Source organism: Homalodisca vitripennis, chromosome 2, assembly GCF_021130785.1.
Source record: "Homalodisca vitripennis isolate AUS2020 chromosome 2, UT_GWSS_2.1, whole genome shotgun sequence".
Classification (NCBI taxonomy): Eukaryota; Metazoa; Arthropoda; class Insecta; order Hemiptera; family Cicadellidae; genus Homalodisca; species Homalodisca vitripennis.
This window is the reverse complement of record NC_060208.1, coordinates 199,588,353-199,606,170: the sequence shown is the minus strand read 5'-3', so window position 1 is coordinate 199,606,170 and position 17,818 is coordinate 199,588,353.

Genomic DNA, 17,818 nt, shown 5'->3' with positions numbered 1-17,818 from the left:
TGCAGAACTCTCACCCATTGCCGATCGTACAGAGCTCTCCAGTATCGTCCGTGGCCGACTGTATAGAGCTCTACAGTATCACCCATTGCCAATTGTACAGAGCTCTACAGTACGACCATTTCCGATTGTACAGAGCTCTACAGTATCGTCCATTGCCGATTGTACAGAGCTCTACAGTATCGTCCATTGCCGATTGTACAGAGCTCTCTACAGTACAGTCCATTTCCGATTGTACAGAGCTCTACAGTATCGTCCATTGCCGATTGTACAGAGCTCTACAGTACAGTCCATTTCCGATTGTACAGAGCTCTCTAGTATCGTCTATTGCCGATTGTACAGAGCTCTCTAGTACAGTCCATTGCCGATTGTACAGAGCTCTCACTAGAGAAGCACCCACCTACCAACAAACAATCCAATAACAATCCATTTGGTGATGGTGATTAGCGTACTTGGATGAGGTTATTTGGTGGTTATAATAATAATCCATTGCCGATTGTACAGAGCTCTACAGTATCGTGTGTTTAAAATCAGTTTCAATCGCTATTCAGCTGAAATTAAATTTTATAAGTGAAGAAATATCGATGTATTTAACCCAACCATGGCTCTACTACGAACTTAGAATTAGAAAACGAGTTAAAATCGATTCATTAAACCATGACCGCTGGTCTCAATACGTCCACTCTTGCCATCGACAGTGACCTATATGTGAATCATTCTTCAAATTAAATATTATAAATCACCAGATAGTTACAAACATTATAACTGGGCTAAAATATATGTATGTTGTTAGTAGTAACGTATTCATTATTACACATCACTTTTTTACCTGAATCAAATGAACTGATTGTGAATAGTAATTAATTCTAATCTTCGAAAAATAAAAATACTTTTTTACGAAAAATATAATTTTTAAAGCTGTAAAATGACGCCATTTGAAAAGGCAAGTAATATTATTTATTTTAAGTGCATGTCCCGTTGATTAGCCTAATATGACGGCCAAGTATCGAGTTATTACTGATAACAGTTTTTAGATGATTTAAACAAAAAACATACAAATGGACAGGTTGATTTTATCTGTATTTTTAAAAGTTATTATTGGAAGTATTAACTATTACGGTTAGGTCATTGTATACATGTGCCCTAAAATATAAAAAATTATAGTCAATTATTTCTATGTGTTTCCAATTATAGTATAATATTTGTAATCATCATCAATTCAAATCAAAATACTATACTAAAATAAATCTTTTTTAGCGGATGGTAACCATTTTGAAGGGAGAAAAGGATTATACTGACTTAACTGTAAAACAATAAACTTGGATGACGTAATAAAATAATTAGTAACTGCTAATAAAACATTATCTTTCTTAAAATAACGAGCGGTTTTAGATCGTTATAAATTACAGATTATACTGTTTTAATTGTAATGATAAAGTCAGTATATGTTAGCAGAAAAATATTTCAATTTTATTCATAAGTTAGTCATAAGTAGTGAAATTCTTAAATGGTTCGATGAGCAATAAAAATTATAATCCCCTATAGTATAAAATATTGTAGTTGACTTTGTTAAGTCGAATTCGTTGCATCACCAGTCTACAGAGATAAAACAGCTTACAGTTATATAAAGGATGAGGCTCCAAAGATAAACTTCTCTTATCCAAGAAGATGTGGCGGTAGGGTTGAGAGGGGGTGGGGGAGAGGAGGCGATAATGGGCGTCAGTAAAGATATCAGGTGATCGATAAAGACTGTTTACTTTGCTGTAGAACGAGCAGTGATAAAGTCCTCTATACAGTGTCTTACTTGCTTCGTGACATTCGTTATTAACACTGTGACACTGTAACCAAGCAAACCGTACAGTTAATCATGGAGTATTAAATACATTAAAATTACGTCAAAATAGTGCGTGGATATTTTTGGATTGACGCCATTATCGTAATAATTTGGATAGCATCTGTCTGGTTTTGAGGAGAACCTGAATGTGTTTGTATTACCGAAAGCATTAGATATCTAGGTAATGAACGTTAGCGAACCTACTAACTCAAGATGATTGAAAAAATCATGTCCATCTATCTATCCACATAACATTTCCGGAACAGTTTGAGACACTTCTTGCTCTTTGATTAAGTCTAAAATTCTTATTTTACGTAAAAATTGATTTGTAAGCAGACTGTAACAAAGATGTACCGGTGTACCCCCTTTGCAGTTCTATAAATTGTGGTAAGAGTGCAGATACAATTTTGATATTACGAAGTTTGATACATCATTTTCGTCATAATCCACGAGTTCTTTTCTACAGTTCTGAACGTTTTTTCCAACTCGTTCTCCGTGCTTTAGAGGGACCTCTAATTAGTACACTTGATTCACTGCCTCAAGATCCCATTCATTTATCACAATGCCACTAACTAGGAAAACGATCAACATGGCTTTCATTTTTTACTTGAATTTTTGCGTTTTCTTCAATTGTGGGAATGATGGTTTTTTCCAGTGCATGAACTGTCTTTTCGTTTCCTGGTCGTACTGAAAAATCCAAGTTTCCTTACGTGTAATGACTCAACCTAACAAAATTTGATCACTTTCATGGCGCTCCAAAATGCAACCACAAAATTCAACTAGTTTGTCCTCATCTTGCGAGAGAGCTTTTGGCAGCATTTTTAAGGAAACTTTTGACATGTATAATTTTTATGTAAAATCTGTCTCACAGTTCCTTATTAATGACGATATCATCAACAGCTTGGATGGGACGATTCGTCCATTCTTTGGATGTTTTAGTCGTAGTTGAAGTGCAAGAGCGACCGGGATACTCGTCATCTTGCACCTCTTCTCGGCCATTCAAAAACACGAGCCCGCGACATAGAGGAGTCATCGAACACTTCATTCACAATACATTCAAACACTCGGTAGATGATTTATGAAGTTTAACCAGAAACTTAATCACAACACGCTGCTTAATCTTTGCACTGACCATTTTTACAGCAAAAGGTTTTCACTCGATGCACTTTAAAAGACAGTTGTGACAAGACTACTGGAAGGAGTGATGTTATTTTGGGATATATACGGACTTATCAGTACCTGAGGAGATAATCAGTGCCTTGTTTACCCGCTTATCAGCTTATCTGTTCGCTGCCTGCCAACTGTCTCTTTTTCAAATAGCCGCGCCTCGTAATCTACAAGTGATATCTCATTTAAAAAGACTTAATAGGGAAATTAATCTGGCAGGGGAACGGAGAACACTATATTTTAATTAATATTACTTTATTTGTTATCTATATGATCTCAAACATTAAAAAATACTTCTTCAAAATCCTGTAGGATTGTTATTAAAAAATAAAAACAACCTTGAAAGCCTTCGTTTAATTTCTGCTTTAAGCCTTGACTCAAGGGATTAAAAGGCCTTGCTTGATTCAAAACAATCGTGTCTAATCGAAATATATGTAAATACTCCAATGTTTAGGTTAAAATAAGTCTAGAAACCCTGAAGATATACTCGTGTGCTTATTAATCAAGCAAGTTGTAAATCCATGGCCGCCCTCTTTCGACAAGGCCATCGCAGGGACCTTTAGTTGTATTATTCTTCTTCATTTATCACGTGTCGCCAATGGGGGAGTTTACATTAAATAAATGAATTGCCACCAAAGGAAATTTGAGGACGATTCCAAGAAAATGTTTAAACGTAAGCATTGGATTAGGTATTTGTATATAATGTTATACAAGCCAAAATCAATAATACAAACAATTATAATTTTTGCACTACTTGATGTATTTTATGCGACGAGTGTCCGAGTAAAACACAAAAAATAAAAAAATGGTAACCAGCATTCCTTCAACAGATTTGAGAGCATTCAATAGAAAGGACGTTTACAATTTTCAAAAATGCTTTTCGAGTGGAAATTAATCCGACCATTTCAACAGTTGAATGCATTCAGCATTCAGTAAAAACCGCTTAAAATTTAAAAGTGTCATTCGCATTAAATTTAACCTACAGAGTTAGGAGTATTCATAAGAACGCTCAACATTTGACGGAAAGTTGCATTGCTGTAGTGCAGCTCTCATTGGGTTTTTAAGATATTTGAAATGTTTTTTGTCGGGTATTGGAAAATAACTTATATAATCTTGATTGTCACCCTGAACTCGGAACTTTTTAGTACTTTGTTCTACCGATTACGGGGACTTAACAAAATAAAGAATAAAATCGTTGATTATCATGTTATGGCAGGTACAAACCAACATCACAGTGCAAACCATTCTTTTGAAACAAACGTTCTGGATCTTTTCCAAAAATTCACTGCTACTACATTAATATTACTTATATTTTCAAAACCAGAAGTCCTACGGTGCTGCCGCCAGCGCTCGTACCACTTTTTGGTATTTATATTATGTCCTCGAATTTTTCTACATACTTTATATTTACTCCAAAAACTTTCTACATTGTACATTCATGATTTTGACTGCAAACGAATTTCGCAGAATTAACTGTCTGCACTGATAGCAGCGATAACAGTGCACAGAGAGCGCTTTGTTTGGTGATAAACATTGAGATAACGATTCCACCTAATTCTATTTATAACGTTAAAGTAAACCAGGATACTAAAAATGTAGAATTGTGTGGAGTAAGTATAAAATAGTTAGGAAAATGCGGGATCATAAAGCAAAACATTTAAGATTTAAAAAGCTTCAGAAATTAATTGTGAAGATGGTAAAAATGTAGAATGCTTAATTACTGTGGTAACTGTAATTGGTAAAAATTAAATATAGTGTAACTATATTGATTTTGGCATTAAAAACCATGTTATATTTTTAATAATTTCGTTTTATTCTAAAAACACGGGTTACACTCATGTACATTCTTTCTGGGACTAACCTCATAAACAAGTGTGCAAATTAAAATATCGACAATATTTTTAATTCTATTATCACAGATAAAAGTGGATGTGTATTACCCATATACTTAAAACGAGACGTTGAGAATGCAAAGGAGTAAAGTACTCATAGATTGGGTATTGGCCTCTTGAAGTTGGCGAGACCGAAAACACAGACTGTGCCAGAGATAGTAATTAAATGTACAACATGAAGGTCAGACGGGAAGAACTGGAGGCAGTAAATAGGAGAATGTCATGACAGTAATTGACATTTAGCGGGCCCGGTCACACACATACGCGGAGAACAAATGTCGGAGACGGGCGCGCGCGATGTTGGATGTCGACTTTTTATCTCCACCTCTACCGACAGTCGTAATTATTTACTGTTATATCGATCACTGGCACTCGGCCGTTGTGCAGGCTGCAAAACAAAACAAACTAAATTTCGCTGTATGCCCTCAACACCGTTTCACATTTCGCAATCGTACTTACAACTTGAGAAAAGTGACTGGAACACAAAATTATTAAAACATCATAACTGAAAATTGGGGAGAGGGGGGTGAGGTGACTGAAATAATTGTTATGGGTTAAAAAATTTGGAAAAACAAATGACATTAACTCATATTTTCGAACAACGTACCCACAATTGCGCCCCTTAATTCTAAGAAACAAAATTTATTGTTCATGTACAAAGTTATCAACAAACATTTTATTAGAGTATTTTTACATACTCATTCTTAACATCTACGAGTATGTAAAACATAGAAGGATCACGTAATATGTTTTCCTTTAAAACATATTCAAATAATTCTTTCTATTTTCTTTTGAGCATAAAACAATAATCATTTAAGACAGCACGAAGAAAGTTATTTTTGTGCTCTTCATCTTGATTATCCCCCTTAAGAAACTCGTATAGAATTTGCAGGATAACATTTCATTCGATATCCTTAGTTGCCAACAACTTCCTTTTCCATTTCTGAGAAAGATAGCAACATTTCACTTGTTGTCTCTAGTTGCCCACAACCTCCTTTTCCATTTCTGAGAATGATACCAACATTTCATTCGATATATCTAGTTGCCCACAACCTCCTTTTCCATTTCTGAGAAAGATAGCAACATTTCACTCGATGTCTCTAGTTGCCCACAACCTCCTTTTCCATTTATGAGAATGATACCAACATTTCACTTGTCTCTAGTTGCCCACAACCTCCTTTTCCATTTATGAGAATGATACCAACATTTCACTTCGATATATCTAGTTGCCCACAACCTCCTTTTCCATTTATGAGAATGATACCAACATTTCACTTCGATATATCTAGTTGCCCAACAACCTCCTTTTCCATTTCTGAGAATGATACCAACATTTCATTCGATATATCTAGTTGCCCAACAACCTCCTTTTCCATTTCTGAGAATGATACCAACATTTCATTCGATATATCTAGTTGCCCACAACCTCATTTTCCATTTCTGAGAAAGATAGCAACATTCCACTCGATGTCTCTAGTTGCCCACAACCTCCTTTTCCATTTCTGTGAAAGATAACATTTTGAAACAAATTTACCTGTTTTATTTCTACTCTGGGTTACTTGGAGAATTTATTGGAACAAATTGGAGGAATAGGACTTTTTTTACAAAAATGATAGTTCCTCTGGAACTGTGACACCGTACTTGTTCCTTCCCAAGCTTTATCCCGACGTTAACTTTCCCTGGAAGGATGTACAGCATACTCCAAACGCTTCCCGGCCACAGGTAACTTTCACACTGTAACTTATGTGGTGAAAGTGTTCGGGTTAACTTACACCGGTGAGGTTCAGCCCAAAGCGGTGCAGGCTGTAGATCCTCATGCATGACTACGTGAGTGAAACTCTGACATCCACACGGTACAGACCGTGATGTCGCCACGAGGGTGAACACAAATTGGCGGCAAATATCACGCTTGAACGTGTAAACACGTTAAGTGGTTTTAAACTTCCAAACGTCCATTATCAATATTTTTGACAACTCGAACTTTCACTAAACGTCATCATCAAACATTTTGATGATCACCATTCATGTCTTGAAACTCATTTTTCCGACGTTAATACTGATCAAATCGCATTACAATCTATACCATTCGAAAGCCCATGAGTTTTTCTTTATGTTTAGTGGTCTTTCGATTTTTTCGTACTCTGTACCAAACACTAGTCTACATCATTTTCACCGGCTGTTGTTTCCAGCAAAGTGCATTTGCATCATTTGTTGCTGCTTATATACGAACGTGTGAATTTCGATGTTTACAATCTATTTTGTCCTTGTTTTCGTTTCAATTCGTTTTTATGTAGTTACTTATTGTTAGAAACGATATATAATATAATTACATAAAATATTGTTTATGTTTTTCATAAAAGATATTTACTATTTTGACTTTCCTCTATATACATAAATATTAGGAATTGCTAAAAAGACTTACAGCAATGCATATCTCTATGTTCATGACAAAATTTGCTACAAGTAGGTCAAGGACAGTCTGCGAAACCTCATAAAATAGGTTTGCATTTTACAAAATATGATGGACGCTCGGAGATAAGTTTCAAACTCGACTCTTCATTAAAGACATATTCTACTTCATTTCATAACAATCAAAACTCCAAAATGTGTTCGTTGCAACATACGTGTATAACAACCCTACTGTACTAGGGTCAGTAAAGGAGTGCGCTCCAATCTAAAATTCACTGTTTGTTACAAAAGTCATCTTCTAATCCTTAGACATGTCTCAGAGTTCACTCAATGTTTGCACCGAAGCCCTTCCAGCAAAGAACGTTTGAGGATATTTCTTAACTATTAATTAAAAATGACAATAAGGTGAAAATTTAACTCTTTTTCATGCTCCTTCTACTGTGATTTCCGCAAATCCAAACAACTCTTTTTGTTAATGGTTATACACATTTTGACAAGAAGCCGTCTGAAGTAGGTTATAATATTACATACATTTGTATAACCTAGTCCAATAAACACATGACTGACTTCATATACCACATTTTGTTAACTGCAGAAAAACATGTCATGTCAAAATAAAAATCTAATAGACTGATCATGAACTATGTTTTAATGTGAAACATTGTAATAACACATTTAGCAATTTATTACGGGCCGTGAATGTTGTATGAGTGACAGATAGCAGTCTGCGGTAGCTGCGTGTGGCATGCTCACATGCACGGTCTGCCGCACACGCGGGTTGCGGGCTAGGGCAACCAACAAAAATAAATATTAACAGTACTTTCTACAATCATTTTGATTACTAAATACTCATGTTTAACACTAAGCATATCTACTACACAGTCTCCTGGAGTCTTACCCTTACTTCTTAGGCACTCCAACGGCACCTTGCAATGTCTTACTTGGTCTTTTACACCTCTGGAAGTTAATTCATACCTTTAAGTTGTCACAGGCCTGTATACAGTATGTCCTACGAGTACCCCGACAAATTTTCAGGTGGTTTCCTCTCATAAAAATAATGAAAAAATGTCATATAAACATGTCTCCAGAAATACTTTGTTAGCTAGCTACGGCTAGTGAAAGATTTCGCTCGATTCTCCAGGAAAGGACGGAAATAAAAAGAAACTTACGTTTTTATGACGTAAAGATAGTTGTTAAATTTATTTCATTTTATGTCAAATGAACTGAAAAATTTGATAAAATACGTCCTAGACCTGTAAAACCACCCATTTCTGAGGCATCAGACAAAATATGCAAAATTCTGTCTCGAAAAACACGCTTTGTTTAGATTTGAAGTACATTAACTTCATTAAATGGGTAATAAACACGCAAAACTTATAGATAATGTCATTCTGAAGAGAATTATGTAAAACGGGCCAATAATAAACAACCACAAAGTTAAAAAAATATTGTTTGATTAAATCATGACATACAAAAAATAAGACAGAAAATGCAATATATGTTTATTAAATGAACGTTCTTCGTAATAACAAAACATTTGAATTTTTTATCTTTGCTAACCTTTTATTCAAATTTTCATACCTTATAATGGTATCCAATAAATTAAACAACTATCTTTAATAACCTAAGGGTGTCTGGATTAAAATAATCTCTATCAGTTTGTTATCAGGTTATACGTATATTTGCAGCTTAACACATTTAACGTTATCCAACCAACGTGCCATTATCAGCCAAATAGACAGAGACACTGTAAGTCACCATTTTCAGCCAAATAGCCAGCCTTTATAACTGAGGTAATAGGCTGAATTAACGTTTATTTACAAGTGAGACAAACAGTGATCTGGGAAATTGCCGAGATCCATTTGATTTGGATATTATGACGACAGTTCAACAATGTAGAGTTAGAATCAGCTGATTAGAGCAGCTAAAATTGAAACAGCTGATTGTTGTGGCTCACAAACAGCGCTGTCAGTCAGTCAGCGTGGATATTGTATAGTACTTGGGTTTTTTAAAGCGCATTGTCTCCCTTATTTATCAACCGATTTTCTAAAAACTTGGTATCGATGGATTTATAATTAAACTGTCCAACTACAATCTAATAATTTAGACTTGTTATATGGCATTTTTACTATATTTACGCTTAAATATTTTAGGAAGTAGGCACTTTGAAAGTGAAGCTTATACAAAAATTGAAGTTTTAAATCTACATAACAAATTTCACCTCATTACAATAAGCCTTTGGTAAATTAAAAATACTTAAGTGAAATCTCAAAATGGCGGCTATCCGGGTAATTATTAAGTTTTGGAGAGTTCCAATAAGAAATGTAGGTTTGTATTTGGTTTAAGAATAATACCTGAAAGTTTTTGGTAGAGAGTTCTGGGACACCCACTTTAGGCTAAAATTACAAATAAAAAAATCTGGATTTGATTGAGGAAATGTATATGTGATCGACAGGGCGGAAATAAGACCGCTCCTAATCCTCTCCACCTGTGCGAGTAGCGGCTGAGAGTGTGTTGATGTAAAGTACCTGAGCTTCAGCCGCGTCACTTTGCTAATACTATAACATATCAAGTAAAACATCCAAACCTCTTTGGGATTATCTAGAATACATAGAGATCCGTACCCGAGCTTAAACACGATTTACGAACAATTAAAAGATTTTGTTTGCATGTTAAAATTGTGAAGAAAACAGGTTTTTCTGGACATTTGCCATCGTTCAGTGATACAAAAAAAAATTAGTAACACTACGTTTCGAGATCTGCAATCAGATATCTTCATCGGGTAAATAACTAACCTAACACATAATTACAATACAGGTTAAAATAAGCAAACCATACCAGAGCGTTGTGACACGCGTGTCAGAAATCACAACCGCCATGGTATTTGTCAGATGTAGGTGGTTGGTCGGCGAAAGCAAACCTATTGTGACCTGTATTCTGAAGTTCAGTTTTAATAATTAGTATCGTGTTTAGTTTTATATGAAGTGCATGTTTTAGAGTTAGTCAAGTTGACACACAACATGGTGGTTGTGATTCCTGACTTACGCGTGTCACAACACTCTGGTATGATTTTTTATTTTAACCTAGTTGTTAAAACGTGTTAGGTTAGTTATTTACCTGAAGAAGAGATAAGTTTGCAAATATCAAAACGTAGTGTTACTGTTTTTTTTCTTTTTTTATGTATCACTAAAAGATGGTAAATGTCCGGAAAATTCCTGTTTCCTTCAAAATCCTTCCATCGTCAAAAAAAACCAAACAAAGAATTACAATTGTATATTTAAATAAAAACATCCCTAAATTGCCGGCCGTGGTCCTGCAGTGTTTTTGACTGACCACACACGTCCGGGCGATCTCGTCAGTGGTACAGCAGCGACGTCAAGACGTACCTGACGCAGGCGTTTATCGGATTAGCGATTCTGGCGGAGTAGAGGCGGGCCTGCAGGAGAATACAGATCTGCTGGCGTCAGGCCACCGAACGCTCGGCCATTGTAAACAGACGTGGCCTTCGGCTCCACAGGCCGTGGCTTGTCCCCGGCCAACAGTGTGATTTACGTCGCTCACGTCCCCGGTACATACGTGAGTCTCTACAGAGATGGCACGGGAGGAGCGATATTAGGCGAGTAGTCTCAGCTCCTGTGAGAACAAGACGCGGTAGAAAGTAGGCTTACACGTCTTTCGTTTAGAGTACCTTTAGAGCGATTTAGATTTTCGCCTTAGTTACAAACAATGGGTGCCAAATGTACTGAAAGATTTACACAATGCACTTTGTATTTCACTGGTTTCGAGCTCTGAAAAATTAGGCTGAGACAAGATTTGATTCTCATGGTTTCAAAAACATTACCGAAAAAAAAATTAAAATGGTTATTTTAACCAATTAATGCGTTTTTAAACTACAAATCTCACCAAGATAGCCCAGATTCTCTAAAAAAACATATCTTTTGAGCGTTATCCTTACAACACCGGGTATCCTGATAATGAAGAACTCAAAATATTAAAGGGTTCAAAGAACTCTTTTTGATTTTTTACCCATTATATATACACACAAGTGTAAAAGAAATATTCCATTCATATGACATCGAGTGCGCCCGCGGCAGTGTGACCTTGCTTGTGTACGTGCGTGATTCTTATTATCGTGTACGATTCTTATTATCGGCTTTGGCAAAACTATCGGACAAGTTTAAACACCCACACACGCGCGCTCGCGCGCGTATATATAGAGTCCCTAACTTGTTCCCGCCCTAAGATTTGTTATTATATTTGCAAAAATTATTATCAAACCATTCATTCCATCTTCTCTCTTAAATAATAGCAGAACATCATCGGTAACACGATAGATCAATTTGTAGGATTTGTCTTTATTTTACAAATTCTCTATTTTATTTCTTTGACATCATAAAGATTCTTGACAACACAGAAAGGTGGTAGATCGGGCGTCTAAATAAAATTGTTCCTTGACGCTTTCACGTGGCTATCTCAACGTTTTGTGATCGAAAGTCTTTAAATTTTAATTGCATTTCAAATTTTCCCATGACGTAACAAATACATTGTTTATTCTTGTAGACAAACCTTAAAAAAATGTCGACTGCTGACTCTGCCTAGTCTCTACAATTTTCGAAACAACTCTGTTCTGTATGTCTAAATGTGCCATGACAACTGGCCGAGACATTCACTCGTATAAGACCAGAGGCAGAGGAAACTACCGGATTGGTAAACACAAAACGGTGCTTTATTAACTAACATCTGCACTCACAGGCATGACTTGTGTGCATTTCATAAACAAGCTGTCCAATTTGATGAAGAACGCCGCGACACCCAATGTGCTAAAAACTCGTTATTAGTGTCACAAGCATTTACCGAGTTTTTGGCATTTGACTGCGAGCTCACCCAATCAGGAGATTGGCTTTGGCGCTGTAAGTGGGAAATTGGCAATTGGATGAAGGATGCATGAATATTGAATTGTATGTTTGAGTGTGATCCTGATGTGGTAAGAATGAACAAAATTTTGGCTCTGAACTCGAATTGACTTTTGCTATACATGTAAATGATGTCTTCGCAATAAACATTGATTGATTGTCTAGACCGTTTCAATACAGTTTTCAGTTCGATGTACTGGCCGTGTACACCGTTTCAGACTCCGGCAGAGGTGTCCTCGAGAGCCGGGTCGGGCCGCGACTGCGAGCAGCGAGACCTCGCCTGTAACAATCACGAGAACTATTAACAGCGGGGCTTTCACATGTCACCTGCCCGGCACCGGCTCAGGGGAGGCTACGGGGGACCTTGGCCCACTGGCTGCGGAACCTTGGACGTGTCGGCCTGGAAATATCACCGACCTGGAGGAGAGCTGTTAACGTTGCTTGTGTGGAGAGTTGTAGACGTTGGTTGTGTGGAGAGCTGTAGACGTTGGTTGTGTGGAGAGCTGTAGACGTTGGTTGTGTGGAGAGCTGTAGACGTTGGTTGTGTGGAGAGGTGTAGACGTTGGTTGTGTGGACAGCTGTAGACGTTGGTTGTGTGGACAGCTGTAGACGTTGGTTGTGTGGAGAGCTGTGTAGAGCTGTAGACGTTGGTTGTGTGGAGAGCTGTAGACGTTGGTTGTGTGGACAGCTGTATACGTTGGTTGTGTGGAGAGCTGTAGACGTTGGTTGTGTGGAGAGCTGTTGACGTTGCTTGTGTGGAGAGTTGTAGACGTTGGTTGTGTGGAGAGTTGTAGACATTGGTTGTGTGGACAGATGTAGACGTTGGTTGTGTGGAGAGCTGTAGACGTTGGTTGTGTGGAGAGATGTGGATAGATGTGGACATAGTCTGCACCGATGCTGTGCCATTTCGTATCATAAACTTACAACGTGTATTTGTGACATTGGAAATTCCATTGGTCTTCTCACTTCCATTTTTCCATTTCTCCCTTCTGTCTCTTTTCAACTCTCTTTAACTTCAGCAGGTAAGTTAAAGTTGCACACTCAGGGCTACCATTCGAGTCTTCTCGAGGACGTTCCAAGACAAAATAGCTAAAATATCAATTTCCTCCAAGATGACGCTATACATTGTAAGGTGTTCATCATGTTTAGAACCAAATTGTGTATAATAGCCTACCGTACATTTAAAAAAACGTCTATAAATAACAGATATAGTGTTTGAAAGACATTTTTACGAACAGTTTACACAACAACCGGTGTCTAGTTTTTATTTAATTTTTTCTTTCTAGTTCTTTTACGTTTTAGGTAGTGCGTATACCTATTTTGCTTTATGTTTGTAATGGAGATTTCTCTACAACTATGCTGCCTTATACGCTTGTAACCTTTACGATTAATTAGGTTATAACGAAATGAGGAGTCTTGGAATAATTGAAACATTAGAAATTCCATGTAACTAATAACAAGCACACAGTTTCCAATACAAATTTATATTTTACGTTTCAGCTTCAGACAACCCTGCAAAGAATATTTATAAATATTACAAATAATAAATATAAACATTTAAGTGAAGGACTTGGAAATAGTTTTAGTCAGTATAAGATATACAGATAGAGTAACGGATTAATTTTGTTCATCAATTCAATTAAAAAGAGAGTAGAAACGATGGGTTTTTATTTTGGTTTTTTATGGGTTTGCTGGAAACTGTATGTTTATTATTATGTTGCGATCTATTAACGAAAATTGTCTCGTACACGTATTATATTAAAATGAATTTTTTAAAATATATAGTTTTAACAAACTGTGTATTAATTTTTTATTACGCGCTTCAAATGTTCGTTACACTAAAAAATATGATTAAGAAAATCGTCTTTGAGAATACAACACACTTCACCTATACGATTCCAAATCTCGATTTATAACAAATACGTTTGTCAAAATTAATGTTCGAGTAAACGAACCCTGTGAACAGCCCGTCCACGGCAGTACACACCCGACTGACCGGACCAGAGCAGCGATGATCAAGCCGTGTTTTTATTAAACCCCGAGGTAAACGCGTCAGAAGCTGTTGTGTGGCGAGGCCGACAGAAAGCCGATATGAGATAAGAAGACACCACCCCATCCTCCTGCACTCTCTCTCTACCCCTTCACGTCGATATCGGCCATAAATACCGGCTCATGTTTAGAAATGGAAAAGCCTCCAGCGATGGGCCTCCTCAGGAGGGCAAATAAATCAGCCTAAAGGCCGATATTTCTATCTTTACTTCCTGTGGGACAAAAGGAACTGCGGCGTTGTGTTGTTGCTGAATGTACAAATCTGCGTGCCCGACCCCAACCCCAGTTACTCAGTTCAAGATCTCTTCAAGTTCAAAGTACATTATTGACAATGGTTGTTTTACTAAATATAAAAATCACTGAGATTTGTCATAGTCATGTATTACAGTAACAACCGACGTTTCAAACACTGGTATCTACCCTCTTCTTCAGCTATCAAATCTTAAAACAAGGTCAGAAACACAGCCTGGGGCAGTTTTAAGAGCCAGCCTTTGTAAGATCATTTTTAGTTTTTCTCCCAATATATTTTTAGTTATAGATCTATCACAAGTATCTCATTTTCAAGATATAACAAATAGGTATCTAAATGCTTTTTTCGGTATTTTTATAGACTTGTTAGAAAAAAGTTTCAAACTTCATCATTAAAGTATTAAAGTAAGAAGTATAAACTTTACAAGACAACTTAAAGACTTTTGGGTGCGTACTAATAAGGTATTCACTAACGACACACTTCCATAACGCTATGATAAAAAATAGGGCCGTAAAAATGCATGAGGTTTAACATTGGTCTTATGGAGAAATGCTCTTTTCACTAAATTTGACTTTGTGGAACGTGCTGTATATGTGAAACGTGTAACAATTGTACATCGGTCGTACACCATGGTTTGTAGTTTGTGCTTTCTCTAACTTTGCTTACAGCTGCGATTACATTTTTTACAACGTTTTCATCGTCTGTCAACTTTAATTTTCATCGCCATATTTCTGGAGAGGTTGCTTTAATGCACGTTTAATATTACCTTTCGTCACCTGAAGAGAACGTGTACCAGTTTGAATATCTTATTATAATATGAAATTACCGTTACAGTTTTGGATACAAATACCCATAAATCTTTAAATACTAAATAACTATTAAAGTTACTTTAAGTATGTTTATACACAAACCTTAAATATTGCCAAACAAATGCATTGGCGATTGATAATTCATCACGAAAAACGCATTTTCACTGACTCTTTGGGGAATTTTCTAATGCAGTTCCGCTATATGGGAAAAAATAAATACAGTATTATTTTATTTACAGAAGAAGGTCGTAAGAATTACAAAAATATTATACTAAGAGTCACGTAGAAAACATACTGACCCTGCTATTAACGTAACCACAAGACAGGATCAGTTTTGTCTGGCCCTCTCTTTTTCTGGATCAGTTTTGTCTGGCCCTCTTTTTCTAATTTATATTAATAATTTGTGCAATGGTAATTTCAAGGGCAAGATTGTAGCATTTGCGGATGATACTGCTTTATTTTATAAAGCAGACTCACTAGCACAAGTACAACTGAGTATGCAACATGATGTAAATGCTTTAAGATGGTGGTTTTCTAATAATTTCATGGTAATGAGCCCTAAAATCAAATACTTATTATTTAACTTATGTAGAAAAGTATCCTTTATTTCACCTGTTAAATACCATGTTTTGAGTTGTCATTCTAATAATAATATAGTGTGTAATTGTTCAAACTTAGAACAGGTTGATAGTATTAAATATCTTGGATTACTGTACTGGTAGATTCAAAGTTGAATTGGAAATCTCATATAGCTGAAGTTAAGTCTAAACTAGTGAAGTATGTTAAACTTTTTTATTCTCTTAGAACGGTATGCTATACAGGATTGCTTAAACAAGTTTATTTTGCCTTTATAAATTCTAAAATTGAATACGGTTTAGAAATTTGGGGAGGAACTTATATTACAACCCTCAAACCAATTATTACTCTGCAAAGACATTCCATAAGAATAATAAAATTTAAGAATATAATGGAGAGTTCAGCTCCAATTTTTAGAGATTTAAATGTGTTACCGATAAAAAATCTGTATATCTATAAAGTATTAAAATCATTTTATAATCAAAGCAGCAGTTTTTACAATGCAAATTCACATTATAGTCAGAGAAGAATAAACGTTCAAGTTCCGAGACCCCATCTAACCTTGTTTAAAAAATTCTATCTTTTTTTAGGACCAAAGTTTTTTAATTGTTTACCAGAATATTTAAAAAAATGTAAAATCAAAAATAAGTTTGTTAAAATGCTTCGGCATTTTTTGTTATTAGAAGAAGATGTAGACAGGTTTTACAACACTATAGTATGATCATTACACTTTTAAATTGTAACCTTACATTATAATTTACCTGAAAAACTGATCAACATTTCACGTATATTCCGTTTTATGTTACTTTTTTTAGAAGTTAATCTAGTTATAGTTGTTTTAGAGTGTATCATTACGAGGATCTGGTAGGGCAGTCCTTTTTTGAGTTGCTGTTTCTTTCTGTGTACTAGTGTAATTCCCGAACAGGTATTTTGTTACCTCGGGCTTTATTGTTGAGTTTAGTTTAGGATTTACTGTATGTAAAATGTACAACTGACAACAATAAAGAAATTTTTCATTTCATTTCAGACAGGGTGACCATGATACATATTAAGTATTTATCCGTTAATATAACAAGGTAGATGTAGGGCACAAAACGTGTCCGTAGCGTGCTCCGCTGACGTTGCATGCGAAATTTCAAATCTGTAGCTCATTTCATTCTCGAAAAGTCCTGTGGACATATAGGAATACAGACAATCATACAAAATACGTTGTTGACACAAAAATGACGTATTATAAAACTCATTATTGTATAAATGAAGTTTCATTCAAAATTTAAGGTTACGTATACAACCTTTCTCGACATATCCAAGTCCTATGGAATGGCATACACCATCATGGAACTAACCGTTCCTCATATAGAAACACAGCCTCGAAAAGTGTGATATAAGTAAACAATAGTAAACCTTTAAACACTTTTGTTGATTTTATTTGTACAAACTCATATTACGTGATAAAAACAAACATCTAACACAAATAATTTATTATTACAGATATGTTGATGATATAATATGTCTATTCAAAGGAAATAAAACACAAATAGACAAGTTCAAAAAAAATACTTAAACCTAATCCATCATAGTCTAAATTTTACTAATGGAATTGAAGAAAATAATGCAATAAACTACCTTGATTTGACCAACATGAACAAAAAGCCGGATTTCAATATTTACAGAAAACCAACATACACAGATTAGTTACTCCTTCCTCATCGAATCACCACGTCACCAAAAAATGGATGCATTGAAATCAATGATCAAAAAGTTCCAATGATTTTGATTGAGAATTAAATATTATTAAATACATCGACCAAAATAATGAATACAGGCCGAGCATGAGTGATGTATAATTGAAGAACCACATAAAATAAATAAGAAGGAAGAGATATCAAATACATTCGATCAGACTGCCTCGGTAAACACTG